Source organism: Triturus cristatus, chromosome 2_2 (genome assembly GCF_964204655.1).
Source record: "Triturus cristatus chromosome 2_2, aTriCri1.1, whole genome shotgun sequence".
Classification (NCBI taxonomy): Eukaryota; Metazoa; Chordata; class Amphibia; order Caudata; family Salamandridae; genus Triturus; species Triturus cristatus.
In genome coordinates this window covers 1196910256-1196936228 of record NC_140582.1, presented here as the reverse complement: position 1 = coordinate 1196936228, position 25973 = coordinate 1196910256, and the positions used below count along the sequence as shown (strand labels likewise).

Here is a 25973-nt window from a genome sequence, read left to right as displayed (position 1 = left end):
ATGGCAACGCCAATTGGTGTCTACCAAATGTTGGGAGGGTCCCCCCCTCCCATCCGTGGACCTCCAGTCCACATGCTTCACACGCCCCCCCGTGATGGGTGGGCGGAGCATACATGGCAGCCCCCGGTTGCTCAGACCCACAACCGCCTGTCGGTTAGCGGGGCGCCGTAGGTCTTCCAGTGGACACGCTAAAGATCCCTGGGTATCCTGGCTTAGCACCACACGGTGCTGCTGCATGCTATACCCCTTGGTATGTGCAGACCCTGGATCGCCCTGTAACTCCTCCACAGCCTTGGGAGTGGCCACCGTCACTACCAGGGCCCCCCACCAAGGTAGACCTATGTACTTACAACCTGCTGCAGCCAAAGCTTTCCCTAGGTCTAGTCGGAGAACATCCATACCTAAACTAGAGGGGTGCCCTTCATCTCCCTCCAGGCACCCTGAGGACTTGGCGTGTATAAGACCATGCCTGATGAAGCCAAGACCTCTTTGCTCTGCGCCATGGCTCCCGGTAGGCCTTTATACCTACAGCATACCGGTACCGGGCTTCTCCCAGGTCCAGCCAAACAAGACTACGCTCAAACGGGCCGGCGGCCAGCGTGTACCAACAGGACGAATTCCCCCGTCCTTTTAAACTCTCCCATGGATATGACTGTAATAACCTACACCAAAATGAGCGATGGTCCAAGGTTCCCTTTGCATGGCTACAGAACAATCCCTTTGACAAGACACTCCTGCCTGGCAGTGCCCATGCGGGAGGTGGTAAGAGATGACAAGCCCGCCTTGCTTCCTCTTTCGCTCCGTTGGAGTACGCCCATCGCATTCCATCAGTCACCATCAACTGTAAGCCTTGCCCTCCCGAAAATTGCTAGTATACCAGGGAGGGACAGGTCAGGGTGACCACAGAGGAGAAAAACTTGTAAAATGCTTCTCTAATTGAATACTGGGAAAGCCAAATGTTCTCCTGCGGAATAGAGCCCAAAGGTGTTACCCCGGTGTTTCCCTCGATCATATGGACCACACGCCCCTGTTGGAAGGCCACTTCCACAACCTGCATAGCTGCCAGCCAGTGCCGGAGGGCGGGAGAAGTTAACCGGAAACGATACTCGCATCAAGGTGCATGTTTCGTCAAACTCAAGGGCGGGCTACTAAGTGAGCAACCATGCTCCGCCCTAGTTTCCGGTGCTATAGACTGTCCCCGTACCCTGATGGAACAAAATGCAATTCCCTTGCTTCTGCTGAGCACGAACCCAGAAGCAATTGCTCACCATGGTTCAATACCTTCCTGCTGCTAATCATTTCCTAGCTGAATGTTGACAAATCCATGTTCTGTAATGGCACTACTTCGCTGCCTGCACCCTTCTGCCAGTGCCTAAAAGACCTTTGTCATGCTGCCTGGCCTAATCAATCTTGCCCTGTTCTAGAAGCACCCGCTTCCGCCGTAGAGCAAACAACTCGCCAGTAACCCCAAACTGGCCCTGATGCGAGACAAACCGAGCCAAGGCACGACAGTGAGTGTACTAGCTAATAGCAGGTCTAACAGCGTCAACAGGCATCCTCAGCTTACAATAGGCGTGCTGGAGTAGGGTATCCAGTGAGAATCATGATGACAGCTTCCCATCTGACCGACCGTGGTGGGACCCACTCCTGTAATTCTAGTACAATGTTCCCTGTTCACCTGTCACTGCCTGATGTACGTGACCTAGGAACATGATCCCCTTTCCTGGCTGCATGCCATTGAGACCAACATCCAGTCCCCGCTAAGTACCACTATCTGCCTACGCTACAATCTTGCCTGGCGTTCCTTCATGCCCAGATATACCACGCGATGATTGCTCTCCTCCGTCCCTGACCCGACCACACCTGGAAGAACAAACACAGCGAGAGGAAGCAGCCTGTGACCTGCCCCACAGCTCTACGAAATCCTCCTACCGAATGGTGTGGGAGCCGTATATTGGACCCCTAAGCTCCAAGGATTGGAGGGGGAGGACGTGCAGTCCTGATTGGAGATGTGAGTAAAGGAGGACATGCGTCCTGGGGTACCTATTGTTAGGTGAAATGAGAGTACCTCTAGTACCTGACGCGTTTAGTACTAATACAGTAGTAACAACTCAAGAGCCCCCCGACTTCGAAAAGCAGGGAGATTAAGGAAGGCTAAGCCCAGACAGACACAGAAAGACCCACCACGTGGCTGGTGTGCCCAAAAACACCATCCTGCATCAAACAGACCCGCTGGAACGACAACAAGAGCCTAACGCTCTACACCCGCGGATGACCCAGGAAGTAACCAATCGGTTAAAAATCGAGTAACTAACAACGGACATTCTTTCAGCATCTGAAGGGCTAGCCATTTCAGAAGTAAACTGGGACCCCAATGCCAGGCATCAGTGCAGGCCTCGGCCCCCGTGGTGTCTGTGATCATTGCCCACTTCCGTGTAAGCCATGGCCTGTGATGCATACTTTCTCCATGATCGCTGAAGCACCCACAAACCACCCTAGCTGTTCCTTGCCGTACCTCCTACTCCGAAAATAATGCCAATGTGCGGCCAAATGCGGCCTCTCACTGCCTCACGCTACGTACTACCAAAGGACACTACCCAGAGGAGCACTCGAAGGCCAATCATAAATAATGTTGCCAGTGCACCACACCAGCCGTTAATAACAGCCAGATAGAGAGCGCTACCTCTCGGTCACCTACAACCTGAGGCACCAGTCCTATGCTCGACCCACGGGAAAGGAGACAGAAATAGTGCTGTTCATGTGCTGAAGGATCATGGCGAGGGAGGGCGACTCCGCGAGCTGGAGCTCGACACGCCATGTATTAAACCATAATAGCTCTAGCGGACTTGGCAAGTCCGAGCGCCGCGCTTACATGGCAAACTTACATTACTCACTAATGCTCGGAGTGTTAGTGGACTCCTCTGAGTCTCTCTCTCTCTCTCTTCAATGGGGCCCGGCCCAAACTGGATGTGCGGCCACAGCAATACAGCTACCCAGAGTTGCCGGGCGGGCCGTCAGAAGACCAATTACTACCAAGAAACAGGAGGAGCCTGAAAGCACTGCACCTGAACCAGTGCTGTGCCTGAAAATTACACCGATATTAGAACCGATGCTACCTCCCTGCTTACGAAAACATACCAGAGGGGCCTAAGAACCAAATCACCAGTCCTTCGCTACACGCCTGGTATTCCCCTCGCAGCACTTTTCAAGCAGTAACCATTCTGTAATTACAGAGGCACGCCGACCCCCCACAGCCATCACCCAGATGGGTATGGGAAAACACTTGCCACTGCACGATTGTGTTACCCCAAGTGCGTAGAGCCTCGTTTAAACATGAGCAGCTGCAAAGGTATTCCTAGCTGAAACTAAGTGACAACAGGGGACTCGGACCAATGTACTCGGAAACTTGAAGATGTAAGGTCTATCGAACATACCTCATCACCTTTGCACAAGAGGAGAGCGGCGCAACCTCGCTGCCCGCCCCACATCTTCGCACGTTCAATCCCCAGTCCTGGTCGCCCGGTGCTAGCATGCGCTTACATCATTATCTGTTTGCTTCAGGCCCTCTGCTACCCCTGGAGGATGTGGCTGTGAGGGACAATAATGCAGCTGGGTCGAGTAAAACCGCACCAAGAAAAGGCAAACCATGTGGCACCATACGGCCATCTAGTAATGGTGTACTTCATTCTTTCAACATATTATTAAAAACTTGGTATACTTTCTGGGCATAGGTTGCACTTCAATATTACCATGATACCCCTAGCCATGAATTTAGCAGCCGGGCCGTTATGCCACACCCTTTCCCCCTGGCGGCCTACCTAATTTGTATCAAGGGCAAACCTATTAAAGACAAGAGCCTTCAGAGTCCAGGGTCTATAGCAAGATTGCCTCAAAAGCTGTGGCAACTGGCGAATTTCCCCCCAAACAGTGTGCCACCCAAGGGAAACTCCAGCACCGCCCAGCAGCACTACACTCCTAGATATTGTTGGGCAATTACTCCATTATCTTTGGCTTAGTAAGGCGGTGCAAATATAAATTGAAGCTGGCCGTACTAACCGTATCACTAAGCAGGGATGACAACGGAGCGCTTTGTATAATCGTGGGTATTCCCTAATGCCGCCATGCCTCCCGCTACGGTCTGGCCAGCTCCCCACTCCGGAAACGCCGGCTGACTTCACCGGAGCGTTCCACCCCCATCTCGGCGTGTACTACATTAACCAAACATTCCTGCTTTATCATAAGCACTCAGTTACTAGGCCGACGGTGGAGCCAACCTTAGCCCCGACCGTGCCCCATGCCTGTCGTACCCACCTATGGGAGCGGCCTCCTAATGCCGGAAGTTCTAATTGCATACTCCCCCCCCTTATACTAAAGCGGATTCATTTCAGCGTGGCCCCATGGCCGTGTAACTGCCTGAAAACCAAAACTGACTGCCATTGCCGCGGACCACCATCTGTGGGGGCGTCCTCAGTATGCCTACAATCTAAATCGCTGCACACGCCTGCTGGAGCGGCCTCAATTAGCTGGGCACGAAACCGTTGAAATAAATCCTCCCAGGGTACTTCCGCGCGGATAGCACACACACACACCTCATTGATCGCACCATGCCAGCAATCCGTGCCGCCAATACCGCTACCCCCGCCTACAGGGCTGGTGCTACCCCGTGACGTTAAGCGTGCCTGACCCAATAGGGGACTGAATACCATACCCCAGCGGCGAGACTTCCATGCCGTGCGCTAAACCATTGGAGTAATTCGTTATATGAACGAAGTTGCAAGGGAAATCAGTTGCAACTAATTACGTAATGCCTCTATTACAAAAGCTTTGCTGTACACTACCTCCTGCGGCACACAAGCGCCGATCGCACCCACACATCAAGGTCACTAAATGCAAGCATCAAAAGCTGTTTTGTTTCGACACCCTTCTTGTCTGCACTAAAATCGCCATAGATTTCAGTGCTACACCCCATACAACGCCATAGGCATCACGCTATGCTCCCACAACGCGTCCCCTTTCTCTCCGAACTCCTAATGAAAGCGACACCCCGCACCTATGATCGGTGAAGTCACCGACATTCCCGGAAGATTCCCCCCACTGTCTTCGACCTACACCCTCACGCCTACTGTGCCCCCACCGCCATGAAAACGACACGCGGCTTCAGCTTGCTGGATGGCGTGCCCCAAGGGGCGGAAAGGGGGTCAATTGAACTTGCGCAAACTGGCAGAGTGGCAAAAATTGCGGGGGGACTCACCAAGAAAACCAAGCCGGCACCCACCAACGCGACGATGTCTGATGCACAGCGATGAATCCGACGCCAGACAACCAGGGCGAGACAAGCGGCAGTTGAAGACACCTTTGAAGCTAGCGCCCCATCCCTGAAGAGCAGCACTGTCCCATGCATGCAGTACAAGCCGCCTCACGCAATCTGCCTTAAAGACGCAAGGCCTATCACACCACGAGACTGGGGGAGGGGAGAAACCCCGCCGGGCAATGACAACACTTTTTTTTTTTTTTTTTTTTTTTTTTTTTTGGAAATGGAGCTAAAGGATTGCGCAGAATATAGGCTGTTCGGCATTATCAGCAAGCTCGAGTTTGTCCCCCGGTTCCCCAGACCACATCCGCTCCCTCGCTGATGCAACAAAGAAGGTAGGACAATGCGGGCACCGATCCCGCCACCTCTCGCATGCTAAGCGAGCGCTCCACCACTTGAGCAAATTCCCTTCCCAAAGCAACGCACTGGCTCGAGGCCGTTGACGAGCCCGTTCAGATAAATACACCCATGCGAACTGACAGGAGCTCCGGGTCCCCGCTGGCGAGCGGGGATGGCGCGCGCGCCCAAACAAAACCCCCCGCGTGCGTGAAAACGCCCCGGACGCGACGGCCAAAGAAAGTCAGGAGGGGGGGTGAAATTCCACATGTCGCAAACTGGCGAAGCGACCACGCGCCAGCCAACTCGCGCCAGACAGGCCCCAACGCACCCACATCGACAAAGAAACAATACACCCAACCAACGAGTCTGGTGGAATGCCGTCAGGCCTGGGACCACGCCCAGGCTGGGCCAGAGGCCCGCACCCGCCACATCTCGGGCATCAAGGCGCACGCAACCATTCCAAAGCAAAATTCCACATACACAGAAGGAGGACGATGCAGCCCATCGTCTCTGTCGAACCCGGGAAACAGCCCGGGTCTAGTTTTAAAACGGGTTGCCCGCTCCATCGTCCCACGGCATGCAGCAAGTCCCGTGAGAGCAGGTCCCGCGAGCACAAAATTACCGTTAAAAACACCCATTTCCCCGGTCATAAATGAAGCACATTAGCTCTTAGGGGAGGAAAAGACCAAGTGAATCGCCCAGAATCACAGGATGGGAACGCGTCCCCGAGGCCCGAACCCCCGGTATCCTGCACCAGAATCGGCAACTTCCGTGGCTGCGTGAGTCCCCCAGCATGCACGCGCTCCAAATTACCGTCCAAAACACCCATTTCCCCGTCATAAATGACGCACACTAGCTCGTAGGGGAGGAAAGGACCAACTGATTCGCCCAGAATCACAGGATGTGAAAGCGTCCCCGAGGCTCGAAAACCCCCGGATATTGCTCCCACACGCAATCGAAGCGTCACTGGGTATTTCACCTGTGTAACCAAACAAACTCACAGCGTACAAGCACCTGTGCAATTGTGCGAGCCAGGTCCGGTGTTATACCGTAATCCCATGGCATCACTCCCTAGAATATTCGGCGAGAAGGAGTCCGCCTCCCGGACCACAGAAACCAGGAACCAGAATGAAGGGGGCCCCACTACCTTCCATGAAAGGGGCAATGGTGCGCCCTTGGAGGGGCCCTGCACCAAAGCACTGCCCCTGCGGGCCCCACAAGATTCACGCGGTTGGTTGGACAAACAACGCTGGGGACGAGAACCTGAATTGTGCATGGCGCGTAGAGGCCGCGAGGCCTCCATGATCGGCACCGACAAAGTCCGGTGAGACAAGTGAAAGCCTATTTCAGCCGACATCAGCACAACGTAACATACGGGGGGCGCCCATCCCCGGAGATAAGTGCGGACATCCCAGGACATCCCCACTGGTAGGCCGTACAGCTTCAAGTTGCAAGTAACAAAAGGATGCCTCTTTTGAAATTAGCCACCAGCTGACCCACCTACACCCCACCCACTCCGCAATCCTCTTGGCACACGCTCCTTGCAGCAGGCACACCAACCCTCTGCACGAACCTCACGGAAGTCAAAACCTCAACTACACAACATCCCGCTCGCTCTCCAGAAGGACAAAGAATCACACGAACTATCTGACGTCAATGCGAGGCCCGGCAATTGTCGCGGAAGATACGCAGCCCGTGCTGAACTGCTACACCCCGCCACCAAATTCCCCTGCAGGGGCAGTGCATGCGAGACGACCACACCAACAACCCAACCTCCGAGCCACAAACTCCACGACTCACCGCACACAGAAGAGGCGCACCAGCCAGACCAGCGGGCCACCCCGTGGCACCTCGCCAGCAAACGATGGACGACGAGCCCCGCCAAGGCGCGCGAGTCACGACCAGGCCCGGAGACACCAGCGACGAGACGACGCAAGCCCTTCAAGGCGAACGAGCGGACAAGAGGGCGAGGAGGAGGCGGGGACAGCATATGTACCCCCCTTTGCTCCTCCCCGCCGGAAGCAGCTACCTGTCTGGGGTCTCCCTTGGCCAAACCCAGGGACACGACCTCCCACCCCTGTGCCTTCCTGTGGCACTAAGGCGGCCGCCCTCAAAGGGGCGGGCCGCTGCGCAACCCCCCCCCGGGCAGCCTTACAGAGCGTGCCGCAGTGGGCACAACCGCCGCTCATCACAAGCGCCGCCACAAGCCGCGGCACACACCGTCCTATACAGGGCCGGGTCCATAGCGAACCCCGGCAACGGCCGATCACAGGCCGCCCGCCCGCCTCTGCAAACATGCCTCCTCAGTGCCTCCGTATGGTCGCAAGGGGATGAATAGGGGCAGGCCACGCTAGGATGTTCAGCCCTCGTCCATGGCACCCTCGTGGACACCAGCCCAGCTCTCAACTCTCCTCCAGGGCAAGCCGCCGTTTATGCAGCTTACGCACCGCTCCCTGGCCACATCTCCGACCAGAGCAGCCGGGTCCCGGCACCGGATTTGACTGCAAGTGCCCCTCAGGTATGTGGTAGGGTGTGCAACAGGGGGTTTAATGGCCAGTGGAGTCCGATCCGGCAGGATTACGGCAGGATTACACGGGTCCGGGCACGGAGCTCGCTCACCGGGCGTCTGCCATGCTCGGCAGTTGCAAAACATACAAGATGATGGACGGAATGTTGCACATTGACAAAGCATTCACCCCAGTCACAGATCTGGGTTTAATCCATCATTATTTTGCTCACCACGCCACCCCAGTTCAGACATGGCCATATGCAAATCAGTCTTGATCCTGTGCCTCATGGGAACAGTCCAGCCCGAACTGCCAAGCCATGTCTTCCCAGGACTGGAATCAAGCATCCTAGGACCGGTTTCGGGGTTTCACCCCTCTTCAGACCGGTCCTAGGATACGTGTTTCCGGTCCAGGGAGGACCTGGCTTGGCAATTCGGGCTGGACTGTTCCCATGAGGTACAGGGTCAAGACTGATTTGCATATGGCCAGGTCTAAACTGGGGTGGCATGGTGAGCAACAAAACGATGGATTTAGGCCCAGATCTCTGTACTGGGGTGAATGTATGACATTGTTCTGCATTCTGTCCATCAACTGTTGTTTTTGCATGGTCGGCAGTTGGCCATGCCCCGCAGAAAACACTGATTTATGTGTAAGGGACGGAGAGGAGCTATCCAGACTCAGTAGTGTCACTGCCCCTGTGATGGAAAATAGACATCGTAGTTTGAGATATAGTGCAGCTTCAGAGGCCTCACCAAGAGATAGTACAGAGCCCACAGAACGGCCTAGTGGGGTGCGTGAAAGGAAAAAGTGATATGGACATGTATCTTTGCTTGTTGTTTTGGGACATTACAAAACATGTGTCCTGTTTGTAGTGACACATTTGATTATGCACAAATTGTGCCTTATGGCAAAACTTATTTTTTAATTTGTTGGTGATGACATATTTAAAACCTGAAGTTAAGTTAGTAAATATGAAAATTAGCAGCAAGATCATGAAATGCATTGTTTCTTCATTTCTTACTTTAGAAAAAATTGCGTGTTATGTCGGCACGTCTTGGTTTGCCTTCTGCTGCCCTTGAACCATCTGCTGGTTGATGGGGTGGACATGGCTCATCGTCATCATCTGAATCTGGATCATACAGGTCCAGCGTTATGCCTCTTGTTGTAGCTATGTTGTGCAGCATGGCACATGTAGCCACAATTTTACTGCTGGTTTCAAGACTGTACTGTAGTGCACTGCCACTCTTGTGTAGGCATCTGAAGCGACTATTTAGCAGGCCAGAGGTCCTCTCTATCACAGAACATATGTGTTTTTATGTGCTGCGTTGTAACAGTGCTCACTTGGAGTGGAAGGATTCAGATATGGGGTGAGGATGAATGAGTGCACAGTATATGCGCTGTCTCCTACAATGACACGAGCAAACAATGATTCACTGTCATGAGTTACTGCTTCTGTTCTATTTAAGAGATTTACCTATTCGATATCCTCCTCCAAATTCACCACCATTTAGCCATGTGTAGAGTCCACTATGGCGAAAAATAAAGAAATTGTGTGTACTACCAGGGAATCTGGCCACTATATCAGTTATGATATTTGAGACATTGCATATCACTTGTATGTTAAATGAATGGCTACATTTCCTATTTCTGAAGATCTACTTATTTTCATCGGGAGGAAAAATTGCAACCTGTGTCCCAGCAATGCAGCCAATGACGTGTGGGAATTGTGTTATCTGGTAAAATTTCAATTTTCTGAGCTGCAAGTCCTGTGGTGTGTCAGGAAATCTGATGTATTGACTTTCAGGAGCATTGGAACCAGAAATGCATTAAAAATGAGTGACAGTGCACTTTGGGACACCTCCTGTTGCCGCTCGTGCCCCCTGGTAGCTTTTTGAGGCTAAGAGGTGCAGGGAACATAACATCTGCACAGTGGTGGGAATAGCATTGCTTCTGCGAGTGTGACGCTGCAGCTGTGGGTGCAGTTCAGCTATTAAGTCTGATATCATTGCAGAATTTAATCTACTTTTCCTCCTCAATCTGGCCGAACAATGTTATGTGCCTTTTGAAAATGCGCTCTTGTCTCCTCGTCCTCTGCAAACCTGCCAGGATTGTCATCCTCCTCGCCATGACGTAGAGTAAAGCCATTGTGGAAATTCTGATGCACTCTCAGTCTGTTTATATAGGTTGCACCTGATTACCACCTGATTTGAGTTGGTGGTAAATTGCACATGCAAAATCGCCATTTTGCAAGGATTCCTACATTGAATTTGTGATGACCTAATTGCAACTCCCAATTTGTGGGTCGTAATTTGGTATTGCAATTTAAGGGAATAGCAAATGTTGTGATTCTGTAATTTTGGGCTGTGAATGCCTTTCATACATTCAGAAAGGCTATTTTGCATTTGCAAAAGGTCAAATATAATGATTTGTACCGTTGGCGAATGCAAACTTGTTTGATACATATGGCCCAAAGAGTTTTTCTTAGTTGCATTTGCTCCAAGATCCATTGCAATCTGGAGTCTGGAGGTGCTCCATATAATTTACCTTATTGACTGTAATATTGTACTTGAGTTGACTAAACAAACTAATATATTTTTAATTTTAGCAAGGAATTCACGTTCTTTTGTTTCCTCTCAGACCTCAGTACTCTGAGTATAAGGTAACCCGATTGATGTAGGTATACTTATATCACAAGGATTCTCCATAGCAGTCGAATATTATCAAGGGCATGTTTGTCAGATTTTGTTTGTAAGAATAGAGGCAATAACATTTTTTTAATTGATTTTCAGATGTGATGTTGTTTGCTGTGAATGGGAATATCTGTAAAGCGGGCTTACCTCCAGCAGCTTACCTTGACAATCACAATGCAAGAGCTCTTAATTTGGGCATACTGGATAACCCTACGCATGTTGTCTTCTCCCCCGACGGGCACCTATATGTGGTACAAGGAACACGGCTATATATGGGACCCATACCTTCAAATCCACCAAAGAACTGGATACAAGATATCGCAAAGTGTGTAGGAAAAGCAGACTGGGATAAATTCAAGTTCCTGTTCTTCCACCCGAATGGCACGCTCTATGCAACTACGCATAAAGGTGAGCTCTATTCCGGACCTCCTCCAAACAATAAGAATGTGCCCTGGTTGTACATACAAGCTACCAAAATTGGTACTTGAAGATGGGACCAATTTTGTGCCCTCTTCTTTGATCCTCAAGGTATCCTGCATGCAGTAAGAAATGTCCTCCAACCAGCGTAGATGAAAGGTGGATTGATTCGAGCCAGATCATCGGCCTTGGGAGAAAGTGGAGTGGTTTAAGCCACTTTATGTCTTTTAGTCCTGATGGCAAACTTTGGTGTGTCTCCAAAGATGACGGGAAAATCTACTCTGCACCTCCGCCCTCCCATGCCCAAGATAACTGGATTTCTAGAGCCCAAAATCTCGGGATCGGATACTCCTACAGATTCATGGCCTTCATACGGGACAAAACTGTAAAGCGCATCGTGGCCTTAGATTTCCAGCCAGACTTCGGGAGGATCCTCTCCACTGTTCCTGAGGTGGTGACAGAGCAAGTCTACGACAACAAGAAGAGTACAGCTCCCTTAAATTCCATATTTACGTGAGTATGATATCATGCTCTGCATTGCTGTGCTACTGTAAATACATCTAGGATAGGACACCTGAGGACCGAGCTTCTATATGGCCACAACTTTAGCAACCTCATAGTGGTCACCTTGAACCTTACTGACTGATTGCATTTCTAGACTGTGCCCTATGTTTAGAGGCTTCTTGGCGCTGTTTACCAAAATGTGCTGGCCTAGAACCATAATGATGCTGTTTATGTAAAAACCCCAGTGTAGTAGCAGCCTGTGAACTGGATATCATTTCAATATTTATCCGACTCAATGTAGTTGACAGTTAGTCTTAAACCCTAAGAGAAAAGTGTAAAGGGGAAATTGAGAGGTGGGCTTTGCGAACGTTTCTGAGTACTGTAGCAGAGTACATGTGGTAATCCCCTTGAAAATCTTTGCATGAGTAATTTCAAGCTGACTTTTGAAATTCACATAGATGAACTAGAAATATTCTGTCAGCAATAGGAAGATAATGAAGAGGTCGTCTAGTAACTTACACTGCATGTGCCTTTTTTAGTCTGTATATCAAAATGTTTTGTTCCTAACTCCTGAAATAAAAATTGAAAATCTGTAAATGTCTCAAAGTCAAGGATTATGCTTTCATTGTTGGTACCCTAACCAGCAGTGAAGTAATAGAACACACAGCAGACGTTACTGAATATAAGATAATATTTCAAATAATAATGTACATTAGAAATATAAAAAGAAACATATGCATTACAAAAAAACAACTCCTCTCCCATGTCGAACAGCACCTAATAATCCTATCAGGATCCAGTTGTCCCCTTCCTTATCCTTTCTTCGTGTCATAGCTGTACTCCCAGGTTTGTCTGTCCATGCATGCTGCCATTCTTATTTTGTTTCACAACCTGGTCAACATAAGAAAAAATCAAAAAGAATAGCACAGCTGCCTGTAACCACCAACACTCTTCCTGGTAAATCATACAGGCATCTATATCAAGTAATTCCCTAATGGAAAAATAATGTAAACTGCACAATATTCCAACCTCTTTATGCTAACATCAAACCTCATCAGATACATTGATCACATATACATAAAGCAAGCTCCACTTCAGACACATCAGGGTAAATTTTGACAAACGGCTTTCCACAACAAAGTAGGGGGTGGGATAATCCTCTCCTCTATATCCTTTAAAATCATTTATTGTACTATTTCTTGCTGACTTTCATAAAAGCCACCCATTCACCAGCTTGAAGCGAAAAAGGTGAATATGAAGGCAAGTCAGACAACTTCATAATGTTGACTATTCTGCCATCCACCAGAAAGCCTTTGAATGCCAAGCGCCTCCTCAATGAATGGACCCCAAAACTGGTAATGTAGAAACTTGAATAAGTACCTTTCATATTGGGATGTCTAACATTTCGACAAAGATATTCTCTTACCAAATCATCATGGGTCTAGTAAGGCCAGAAAGGGGCATGGGGAATTTATCACTTCCAATAAAATCAAATACCACTGGGGTCAGTATTTGAGTGTGGTAAACACAAGTATTTTAATATTTATTGCACCATAATCCGAACGTACTTGTAAATACTGAAACAAACCAGTCGATGCAAGGAATTCTTGAGTTAATATCTACCACTGGCAATAGCTCAAGGCCAGGTTCCAAGTCATCATTTTTCTCCAACCTTGTAACTCTAGATGAAAACCTGTCAAACGCAAATCATGGTTCTGCTCCAACAGGAGCAGTCCAGCCCGAACAGGCAGGTCCGCTTCCTCCAGACAGGCACAAGCAACCGCAAACAATTTCATCCTACTGTGGTATTAATTTGTGAGCTATAGATGTAGACCCATGGCACCCGTGACCATGGGACCTATGTCTCGGCACACCATTCTTATTTAGGGCATTTATTACAACAAACACCAAGGTGATGCAAGAAATACTTGACTCTCTGAACCCGGTGGATGGTAGCTGTTGCTTTGGATCCATGGAAGATCAATATAATTGATCACAATAAATTAATTTCTGATGATAAAGATGGAGGGTTGAAATAAATAAATTGGGGTTGAACATAGTATACAAGATGAGCCATTAAATATTCTATTGTCTGGGATCCACTCAATTACAACGCAAAGCCTAACTAGAGATGATACATCTGGTTTTGAGCATTTACTTACAACCTTGATGAAGTCTGTTTAGGACAAAATGCGTTGGCTGGGCTGAATTCATGTTTTCTGTAATTACGGGTTAGACAATTTATGTATTTCATCTATATTAATTATGATTGTGGGCATCCTCAATGATGAAAATGTGAAGTTTCTCAAAAAGATTAATGTTGTGATCAATGATAACATGTGTGGATAATAAACACTCCTGCCCTGTATGTGCTAAGTGGTTTTGTATAGTGATTAGTTGGCGATAGAATCACAAACAGTTGAGTGTCTGGGTCTAACTAATAAACTAATATGGATAAATACTAGTGCGACTGTCCTATTGTCCTACTGCCTTCCTTTGTCTCATAAAATCAAGAAATACTTGAATTAATCTCAGTCACTGGCTATTGCTAGGAAACACATTCTAGACCATCGTTTTCACCCACTATCCCACTCTAAACAGAAAGCTACCATGCGCAAATCAGTCTCAGCCCTGCTCCATTAGGTACAGTCTAGCCGGAAATGGAACCTCTGGTCCCCTCCAGAGAGGAAAGCAAGCAACCCCAGACTGGTTTCAACATATCTAGGTCTTGTTGGTGATATCCTGTGGCACAGTGAGCACAGGGCTCATGTTTTGAGCATAACCATCACAACAGTTATTACAACAATTATTTGGGAATGGGGAATAACAGGATTTTGGTGGAAACTGCAACTAAATCTGCACGTCTCAGTAACTACTGGGCTATTTTCCTATGTTAAATTCCATTAAGTTTGACCAGCCTAATTGTATTAGGGAATGCAGACTATATTACACCTGGTATTTATTGGATGTAATAAAGTGACCACATGTTGGAATCTTTACTCCTGCTCAACAGGGCTTTGCACATGTGTCAGAATTGAACGGGCCGATTAGATCCAGGCTCTAAATCTTTAACAAGATAAGTTATAACATGTATGTGGATAGCACACAGTTCCATCTCAAGCTTGAAGAGGATCCTGGTAACCTTCCTAGTTTCTTACGGTATCTAAAATATCTCTCAAAAAATTCCAGAGGGTTCAAAACCATGCAGTCTGCCCGCTGTTTCAAAAGAAACTTTACAACTAAGTCCGTTCTGCGATTGGACTCCAGTATTGGCTCTCACTAACAGAAAGATCTTCTTTCAAATCACACGTTGCTCCATTGCAATGCACTGAACTGCTTTAGGAAGTAGTTTGTGTCTTAGCAACTGACAAGAAGCCTGAAAGCCAACACGCGCATACTGTTGACCGAACAATTCAGGTACAGCAGATCCTTCAATGAATAATGTAATCCCTACGCTGCATTATATCTCTAAAATCACTTCTCTGTAGGGATGTCTTTACTGTAAGTGAGTTTGTGACCTTTAGGTATGTTTGTAATGCAAGTGCATATGACTTGTAGAGCAACAGAGCACTGTACATAATGAGGTTTTTACACTAGGTAGTCTATAAGCGGACTGGCATACAGTGTCCTGGGCTATACCCCATCTCTCACTGGCCCCTTCTCACCTCATAGGTGATGGTTCTTCTCTGAGGTAAGTCCAAGAGCTGCATATAGTGTTTAGTAAGCAATCCTTCCTGAAAAGATGGATATGTCAGAAACCGGATTATGCATGTGAAAACAAAGGATTAATGCAATGTGTGTTTTTCTCCATGTCCACAGCAATCACAAGGTTCATGCAATCACATAATAATTGGTCCATGACCCTCAAGATGGAATATTTGCTCGGAAAACAGCAATGTTTTAATATTGTAGAACTGCTGAGAGGAAGTGGCTACTGATCTGCTTTAACAATGTTCTAGTTTGTGTGGATCACCTGGTTTTTAGATCTCTGCTTTGAGGTTAGCCTTACTAATATAAGCTCCTGTAAACAGACTGTAAGTGTTAACCACTAGTGCCTGTCTTTTAAAATAAGGTCCACTGCTGCGAAGTTGGGGTAAAACGTTCTGGTCAGGTTACACGTGACAATGTGTGCACAAGCATTTGTACTCATCAGCCAGCTTAGCGAGTGAGACTACTGCCTGAGTAGATTGCATCTTTCATACATTGATCATGATCTGTGCAGGCTTCTTAATATTATTGGGTATCAAAAAAGAAATATATATCCATTTGTTTGTCTATAGTAGGAGTCTAGTGCTTTTCAATATTCACTTTTGTAGCTAAACCTGTGTTTAAGAAGCAACTTCTCACTGATTGAACCAAGAGAAATGTTTTTAAAGTCTGTTTAATTAATTTAAAAAAATGTCAAGTGTGCAAATGTAATGATAATTTGAGCATATTTGCACTCCCTCATGTGCTTTGGATATTGCAGTATTTTCCTGATTCTGCGTTGAATGAGTTTGGGGCCTTGAATTTCTCTGCTTGACTAAGTTAATTATCTACAGGCCAGTGTAAAAGCAGAAATCTGTAAGAGTAAACAAAAGAATGGGCACCCACAAGGCTTGAAGAATTGCAGCTTTTGTTGCTGCTGAGAACTGCAGTTAAGACAGCTCGCATACAAGACTGCAGAGAGATCGGGATTACAGGGAGAAAAATCAGCCCTTATATACAGTTGTAGAACCTTCAGACTTGTTAATCATTAACATTAGCACAATGGTGTGAGCATTTCACAAATATGTCTACGTGTACATTTGCTTTATACGTGACGCTCATGATCATGCTAATATTAGCCAATTGCCTACGCTACTGCCTCCTGATGTAGAGTTTGAGTCGGTTAGCTTGTTTTTGTCAAACAAGCACTGTTTGATCTAGTCAGCAAATGCTTTTTCTCTCTGCTCTCTACACACAATTTCCTCACATGATATTTCCCATACATAAACACTTTATGAATGAATGAATGAATGAATAAGAGATTTATATAGCGCATAGTTACCCTCGGGCATCCCAGCGCTTGTCCAGGGTGACAACCATACAAAGCAGATAAATCAGCAGCGTCAGGCAGGGAAAAGGTAAGTTTTGAGAAATTTCCGGAACCGTAAGATGCACGTCTCTGAGCGCAAACTCAGGGGAAGTCTGTTCCACAGAATAGCTATGTTGACCGAATATCTTCGCCCACCGGCCCGCGCCCTCTTAACCCTGGGGACTTGAAGAAGATGTTTTTGGTCAGATGTTTTTTATCCCAGCAGAAACAGAGCAGATTGACATGTTCCAGTTCAGAGAGCTATTTCTAAGAATCAACTCGCTGAACTGGTTTTTGTACATGGGTGAAGGTTAGGGAGCAATTTCTCAGAATTGAGCAAGGTCCAGCGACTGGCACGTAGACAGTACATTTTCAATCCATTTGCTTCTTGCTGAATTTCAGACAGTTTATTGTAACCATTTGTGTAACATGGCGCTGTACCTGACAAGTGAGCACATATTATTTCTAAGCAGGTAAAACACAGAAATTAATGTAAAACTATAGTTCAATTTAATCTATCCATTCACTAAAGGAGCTAATTAATTTTTCATCTTTCACAGACGACTCTTTGAACCTTAGTTTAAAATAATTTCATCATTGCTTTCATTGTCAGAAATGTTTATTTGCATCAATTCAATAATTACTGTTTGCATCAGTATTCAATCTGCTTGTTTTGATACCATCGCAGGGAATTTTGCCAGATGTCCCAATAGTTGACCGCATATCGGCAGGCAATTTAATTAATAAACAACAGCCTATTATTAATAGGAATATTTTTATGAACACCATTCCTATTTTCCAACCCTGTGCGCTCAACAAATCCCAGAATGAACCTCCTATATCCCATGTGCCACAATCCCTCTGTGCCTCTATACTTATATTATGCAGTCTTTTTATTGCTTCCCTAACAGTAACAGAGGAGTCGGGGATATAGGCACAACACGAAGCACCTATTATTGTACAGACTCCTCCCTTCTCTGCCAGCATCATATCAAGAACAATCCTATTTTGTAGGGAAACTAATCTCATGGCCTTAAGTTCTACTGTAATGTTCTCTAGTATACCTGATGTTTCATTTATTGTTGCTTCCAGTAATCGCGATAATCTACGTATATTAATGGAGTTAATAGGTGGACCAATCCATGGTAACACCCCTTTAAATATATCACCTATTTCTGCTGCTGTATCTCTTTGGTCTGCACTTCTTTTGCCTTTACGTGTTGCATGTCTTTGTAGCTCGCTTTGTATATCTTTTATGTCTTTTATTGTTTTAGCAGGTAATACAAAACCCAGGTGACAACAACCATTCCAATTTGTTGGAAGCTAAGTATATGCTTTTTCTCCACAAATAAAATAAATTGAGTCACCTATATAAATGGAATGTTATCATTTTCAGCAGTCATATCGAATTTCGTATTACAAAATTTGTACTACGGCCCACCTGATGGGTACCATTAGGTTTAATACAAATACTCCCTATTGGGTTGTGTTTTTTTATTTATTTATTATTTTTAAAATGGTATGTCCTTGTTAACTCGTTTTGATGGGCCTACTAACCTTGTACTCATATTTTTATATAGGAAAGGGGAAGTGAAGATACCAGAAAGTGGAAATGTTGCACTTCCCCACTGTCAGAATATCTGCTATATATTTGTTATATAATACTCCTGCTGACTGCTCCGTAGGTGTCCCTGCATCAGCGGTCCCTCTTCTTATTTTTTGCAAAACGCCTATTATCTCTATCTTTACTATTGTTATATATAGAGCATAACCGGATGCTCTGAAAGGGAAAAGAACGTGAACCAAGGGTAATCATTGGTTTACATAAGCTGGGAATTGCAAACATATCCAGCAATCTCCCCTTATTAATACCTATTGGTATGATGCAGCAAAGTCACAAAGGAATTGTGATGCTTTTCCTCCCTGTGGACAATTTCCTCAGGTGACAAAGTGTATGCGGTTATGGTAGTCGGAGGTGTTGGCGGTGGGACAATCCAATCCAATAGATACACAGTGATTAATACTAGCAATTATAGGCATAATATGACCCCAGGTAAGCACATTTTAGACTTGTATAATTTTCTCTTCTCCATTTTTATAGTTGTATATTCCTTATGCATACCTATGTATCTTTTATCCATTTTTCAATTAAATGTAGTCCTCATAATGACACTATGTTGTGAATTATTACTGTAAATCTGCACAATAATAAAAACTAAACACACTAAAAGCATAAACACATATAAGGTGAGGGTATAATACACAATATACTTGGAGCAGTTACTTTTTAATATATCAGAGGTGCTTTGAGGACCCCATGATACTTACCTCCCAAACATATTCATGTCATTTTTGTAAGAGACGACCCTTTTGGTTATGTACATCAACCGCTAATGTTGCCACACTTATATTGCGGGAGTATCCACTGTACCTCACCCCAAATGCTGCAAAGGCACACTCTTTGCTACACAGCGTTCTGTAGACTAATTGCTCCCTGATGAATGTTCCTACACTTTTCTTTTATGCGAATGAGCTAATAACCCTGATAGTAGTGCATGAAATATACCCTAGTTGAATTTTCTCCATCTGAAAGTATTCTATCCAAAGCTTCTTGTAATGCTATGATGCTTAACTCTCGCATCAGTTGATATTCTAGCTGATCAAATACTCCCTGAAGGTAAGTAAGTGCGTCTTCGTTGTTTATCCCACTACAAGTCTCGAAGTTAAGTATTGGTGTCAAAATATCGGTTACGATAATATCTAGCGGTAATACTCTATTTCCTCTAGGAGATCAATGACCGGAGTTACTGACATTTCATCTCGTTCTTCTTTGTGGATCTTAAATTGTATCTTATTTCTTCTTTGATCAGTTCTGGTGTTGGCATGTGCTGCTGACCTGGGTCTTTGCTGGACGCCATCTCAGGGGGTGCCCTCTTGATATGTCTGGCGTGGATCCAGGATTTGTGGTTGGTGCACTTTACTGCAGTCTGTGTTGCTAGCAGGACTTGCTCCGGACCCTTCCAGCGAGCTTAGAGACAGTTAGACCTTTGGAATGATTTGATCAGCACCCAGTCTCCTGGCTTATACTTGCACCCTTCAATTTGCAGTGGTTTTGGAAGGGTCCCCTTCACCTGCTGGTTGATGGAAGCAAGAGTGTGCGTAAGTGACATGCAGTAATCATTCAACAATTCATTGGTCATCATAGGCAGAGCATTTTCGTCTGGCACTCCCCACGCAACCATTGGCAGCCCAGTGACTATTTCATGTGCACTGAGTTTGGTCTTGGCATCTGGTTTGCTCCTCAAGCTCATTAGGACAATTGGCAAGGCATCCATCCAAGTCAGTGGTGTGTCAGCACACACCTTTGCTATTTTATTCTTCAAAATGCCATTTTTCCTTTCCACTGGAGCAGCGGCCTCTGGATGATAGGCACAGTGTAGTTTCTGCTGTATTCCCAAAGCCTTGTATGTCAACTTTATTATTTTCTTTGCAGAAGTGGCTGCCATTGTCTGACCATATTGTTTTTGGGACACCAAACCGTGGAATTAGCTCTTTTATTAGACACTTGGCTGTGGAGATGGCATCATTTGTTTTTACTGGATATGGCTCTTATCCCTTTTGAGTACATACACACCACCGCCAGGATATACCTATACTTGTTGGTAGGTGGCATTTCCACATAGTCAATTTGCAGGGGTTCAAATGGCATTGTTGGTTTTTCAAAGGGGCCCTGGGGTACTGTAGCAGTCTTACCCACATTGTGCTGCGCACATACCATACATGTTTGACATATCTCCTGTGCTATTTTTCTTATGTTTTTGTTCACCCAGAATTTGTCCATGCAATTTATTATGGCATCCCTGCATTTGTGGGCCGGGCCATGCATGGCCAAACACATGGAGTAGACCATTCTATCTGGTAACATGTATTTCTCTTTCATCCAGCACCCTTGAACAAATGACCCATTCTTTGACCAGCTCACCTGTTCTTCCGCTGTTGCTCCTTGTTGCGTTAGCCTCATACCTTCAGTTGTTAGATCCAGTGAATTCCCTTTTTAGGCAGTTCTTGGGCTGTTACTGTTAGTGCTGAACAACTTCGTACTGTCTGTTTTGCTGTTGCATCTGCAAATGCATTTCCCTGGCCTACTGTATCTGTCACTTTATTGGGAGCACTGAATTTAACTATGGCCAATTTATTTGGGAGTGCCAAGGAATTAAGTAATTTAGTGATAAATACACCATGCTGTATTTTTGTTCCTTGTGATGTAATACATTCTCTTTCCTTCCAGAGCCTCCCAAGGGAATGTGCCACATTGAAGGCTTATTGACTATCTGTTCACCAGCTTGTGTCAGTGCCACAAGTTCTGCTGCTTGAGCGGACAACTCGGGCATCTTACAGGACTCAACTACAGTGTTATGTGTTACAATTGCATAGGCTGCTGATGTATAGCCTTCCTCTGTTCTCAGGCAGGACCCATCCACCCACAATTGTCCTTCTGCATTTGCATAGGGTGTATCAGTCATATCTATTCTACCTTTTGTTTGTTCCTCAGTTAACAAAATACAATCATGGTTTGAGTCCACTAAATCATCATTGGGAACAGGGTGGCAGTGTTTAAAACAGTACATTTATGAAGTGTTGCATGTGCTGCAAATAAGCAGATCTCATACTGCGTGAGCCTGGCATTTGTGAGGTGCTGAGTACGTGTCTTGTTTAGTATTAGCTCGACAGCTTGTGGAACATACATATCAACTTCATGTCTCATTATTATGCTTTTTGCACATTGTAGTGATGAAACATTTGCTGCAACCGAACGTATACAGGAAGGTAAAGCCTTGGCTACAGTATCCAAGGTGTCGGAGAAATATGCGCATGGTCTTTTGTGGTCACTGTACTGTTGGCAGAGGACCTCAAGAGCACACCCGTCAGATTCATGAACATAAAGTTCGAAAGACTTAGAACAGTCTGGTAGGCCCAAAGCAGGAGCAGAGAGCTTGTTGAATGGCAAGGAAGCTTTGTTCATGTTCTGGCAACCAATTAAGGGGTTCGGGTGTGTCCTTGTGGGCCAGGGCCAAAAAAGGTTTTGAAAACAAAGAAAAAGTAGCAATCCAGTGTCGGCAATAGCTAGCCATGCCTAGGAAGGCTCACACATCTTTTTGGGTACGTGGCACTGGCGTCTGTAGAATCAATTTAATGCTCTTATCATCCAATTGGCTCTGCCCTTTCGACAGGATGTGTCCCAAATATGACACTTCCTATTGAACAAATTGTATTTTCTCTGGGAAAACCTTGTGACCACGTTCAGCTAGGAAAATTCAACAAATTGACGGAGTCAGTGGTCATTGTTCCTGAGAGGTACTGGCATTTAGCAAATCGTCAGTGTACTGAATTAACACAGAATTGGGTGACAAATCGAATGTATCTAGTTCTCTTTTCAAGGCCTGATTGTAGACACTAGGGCTCTCTGTGAACCCTTGAGGAATGTGTGTGAAACAGTAAGTCCATCAGGTTTACAGAGAAGGAGAACAGATACATGCTACCCTCATCTACTGGTATTGAGAATAAAGCATTCTTTAAATCTACCGCTGAAAAGTATGCCATTTCTGGTGACAATATTGGCAATATTGATACTACATTATGGACCACCAGGAACTGTGGCACTACAATCGTGTTAATTTCTCTGAGATCAACTATAAATCTGTAACGCTTTTCATCAGTATTCTCATCCCCTCTTTTCAAGACTTATAAAATTGGACTGTTGCAAGGACTGGCGGTTACTTCTTTCATAATCCCTTCCTTTAGTAAGTCTGTTACTATATCCTGCAACCCCTTTAGACCATCTGGAGCTACCTTGTACTGTGGTATCCTTGGTAATTTCACATTCTGTCTGACTGTAATAGTTACAAGTGTGATGTTCATTCTCCCAGTATCATTCTTGTGATTTGCCCAAATTCTTGAATCTGTCTTCTTGAATTATTTGTTCCGCAATGGACAATAGAAGCTTCGGGAAGAAAGGCTTCTGGATAATACTCTGAAGATGTCTAGTGGAATCCAAGGGTGGATTCTTGAAGATGAACCTGCAAGCTGAGGGTACAGAGTCTGTGTCACTCGGAGGTGACCAGGAGGCACCGATCCACAATGCTCACTCTTGCGTGGGATCTCAGGAAAGTTGACGAGGACCTTGTGACTGCAGCTGTGGGGACAAGGCGATGCAGAGGAAGACCAGGAACCATATATGAGCAGTCCCCTGTCAGATATCGGTGTCTTGGGGGTTGGTGTTCGGTGGGAACACCAACAAGCCTTGGTAGCCACAACTGGCGTGGAAGAAGACAAGATGCAATCTTTGGGACTAGCAAGGTCCAAGGGACTCACCAGGTGCAGGAGAGTCAGGGCAGACCCCTAGCAAGCAGGGGAGTCCACCATAGCAGGAGACGACCCTCAAGAAAACTCACAGACCAAAGGCACATGAATTTCAAGAGGCCCCTAAGCAGTTCACCAAATATGGAGGGCCATGGTGCAAGGGATGGAGTGAGGGCACTGATCTGTCAGGGATGAGGTGCTGGAGGCTGGAGCTTCTTGTAGCTTGAAGATCTCTGGAGTGCAGAGCCAACAAGCTTTCACAACAGCAAGTCGACGAGGTGCACAGAGGGTTGGTCCCAGCGGCTCCAACAAGGGATACTGTCCTCCAAATTGTAGAGAAGACAGGTCAGGGCCCTGCAAAGCACCTGTGGTGCTGGGCCTCTGGAAGTTCGTAGGACGACAGGAGCAGCAGACCAGTCAGCTTTGTTGTAGAGACTGCAGATGCAGAGCAGTGACTCCACTTCAAGAGAGATTTCTTCTGATGTCCTTGATGCCTACAGGTCTTCCGGAGAACCTGAGTGAAGCACAGAAACGGACTAGGTAGAAGACTAGAAGAACAGCGAGACCAGGAGCAGCAGGAGTCTTCCTTGATGGAGTCTCTGTTTGAGTCGGAGTCCGATGAAGTCGAAGTGTCCAGACGGTTAAAGAGTGTTGTGGTTTCAGAGGTGAGTTTTGTTCCAAGACAAATCTGAGGACCGACCCATGGGGAGCCCTTAAATACTCAAGGAAAGGATTGAAACAACTCGGGTGGGGGGAGGCTGGATCCCTCCCAGAGGAGGGGCTGGACAGAGGGGAGGATACTCCCCTGTCCTTTGTCCATTTTTGCGCCAGAGCAGGAACCAAGGGTTCCTGAACTGGCTCAGACCAGAGATGCAAGGAGGGCACCAAATGTGCTCTTTAATACAGTGGCGCTCCCAGCCCAGTACACCAAGTCCTGTCTGGGAGGTGGTCACACCACCCTGTGACATGAAACCTATTGTTCTACCTTCCCCTGCTCGAGCTCAGCTCAGCAGCAGGAGGGTAAAACAGTGTCTTTGGTTGGCAGCAGCATTAGCTTGCTGGCAGACCCTCAAAGGCTTAACTGGGAGTACAGGGGACTCCCCTAAGAGGCCCCCCAGTACATGGGATCACACCTAAATCAGTGTTGGGGTATGATTCTAACATGTTTGATACCAAACAATACCAGGTTTGGCACATCCATTATATAGTTAGCCATCTCGTACTGACTGATGTCCACTATGTGTCTTAAAATGGCTGACCTTACTTACAAAGCCTGGAGAATAGACTCCGGAGTTTGTAGGGGTGTCTTGCTCATGCAGGAGCACCCTCACACTTTTAACCAAGAACCCTGCCCTCCGGACTGAAGGGCCTACCACGGGGGTAACTTATAGGTTTTAAGTGCTGTGACATCCGACTTATATTTGTTGTGAGAGTCACAAGCTCCACCTCACACAGGCTGCACTGCCAGGCCTGTAGTTTACGTTTAAGTGGACTCCCATGGGTGGCACAATACATGCTGCAGCCCATGAGAGACCCCTGGTGCACCTATGCCCTGGGTACCTGTACTGTTAGATGCACTCATATTGATGGGGATCATGTGATGACTACCAGTGTTTTAATTGACTCTGTGTGTTTTAACTTACTCTATCTTGAATATACGACATAATTATTTGTGCACCTGCATTTTTACTTGTGATTTCATTTCATGTCTCTTTATAGCTTTAAAGTAGGAGTGTTTACTTTTTCCTCTGCACAGAGCAAAACAGCCTTGCTTGGAACAGAACGTGTGGGATGTGTGTTTGTAAACATGAGAGAGAAATGTGTGGAAGGTACTTCTCTGTCTCCGAGTTTAGTGCTGTAGGCAGTGGTGCACAAATGTGCATTATGTTGTACATTGGGAAATTAAGTTTTAACCTTTTGACTTTAGCATGTTCTAACTCCATCTTGAATTCTGACTCTGTCTGGCTCGAGTTCTGCATACACAGGCAGACCCCAGGTTACTCATGGTTATTCAGGTCATTTGTGAGCAGAATTGTTTTCCTCTTTGAGAGTGTTTTTCTACTCTTTGAGAAGTTTTCTACTTTCTAGAGTTTAACTAAGGTAAGGAGCTGGACCATGTAATGTGGGAGTACGAGGAGAATGTGTGAGGAATCCTTTGCTTTGGAATGCTTGCAGGAGCCTGGCCAGCACCAGTAAGTTTCCGTGACGTAGAGGGTGTCTTTTCAAAACGTCTCGTGCATTGATGTTATTATAAGAACTGGGGGTTCTTGGCTCGAAAACCAGGATCTCTCCTGAGAGGTGGGCACATCTTCTCAGTGCTGCATTTCCCGGCTTGAGGAGTCTCTTGACCCTAGGACTGTTAATCTGGGGACCCTCAGTCTTGGGTGGGTATGGATGAAGATATTGCAGCTGGTTAGGTATTTTCTCTGATCATTGGTATTGAGATAAATGTATAGATATATACTTATCTTTACATGTGTTTTGGGTCAGTATGCCCATTCATTTATTATTTGCTTGTGTTGTACTACCTTGAATTTTATTTGTTAATGTTCAATTATTATTATCTGCTTAGGTTTTGCCGCCTTGCTTTTCACTTTTGAAAGTTTCATTATTATTTGACTTTGTTTATTATATGCATGTGCTTTACCATAATTATCTGCTTGGGTTTTATCCCATGCATTTGATTATTTTGTGAGTGTTTCCTTAATATTTGCTTGCACATATATATAAGTATATTTACATATTCATGTTGTTTTACCTGATTCATTCAACATCTGGGAAAGCCTTTC

At 46.2% G+C, this 25973-nt stretch overlaps 1 pseudogene across 1 annotated transcript in view; it reads left to right on the top strand.

Annotated features, from left to right (window-relative positions):
• The first annotated feature begins 10951 nt into the window (after positions 1 to 10951).
• LOC146863378 (uncharacterized) overlaps positions 10952 to 25973 on the top strand; it is a 40970-nt pseudogene continuing 25948 nt past the window's right edge. Inside the window, exon 1 of the transcript XR_014978603.1 lies at positions 10952 to 11777. The product of XR_014978603.1 is annotated as an uncharacterized LOC146863378 (transcript). The remainder of the gene's footprint in view (positions 11778 to 25973) is intronic.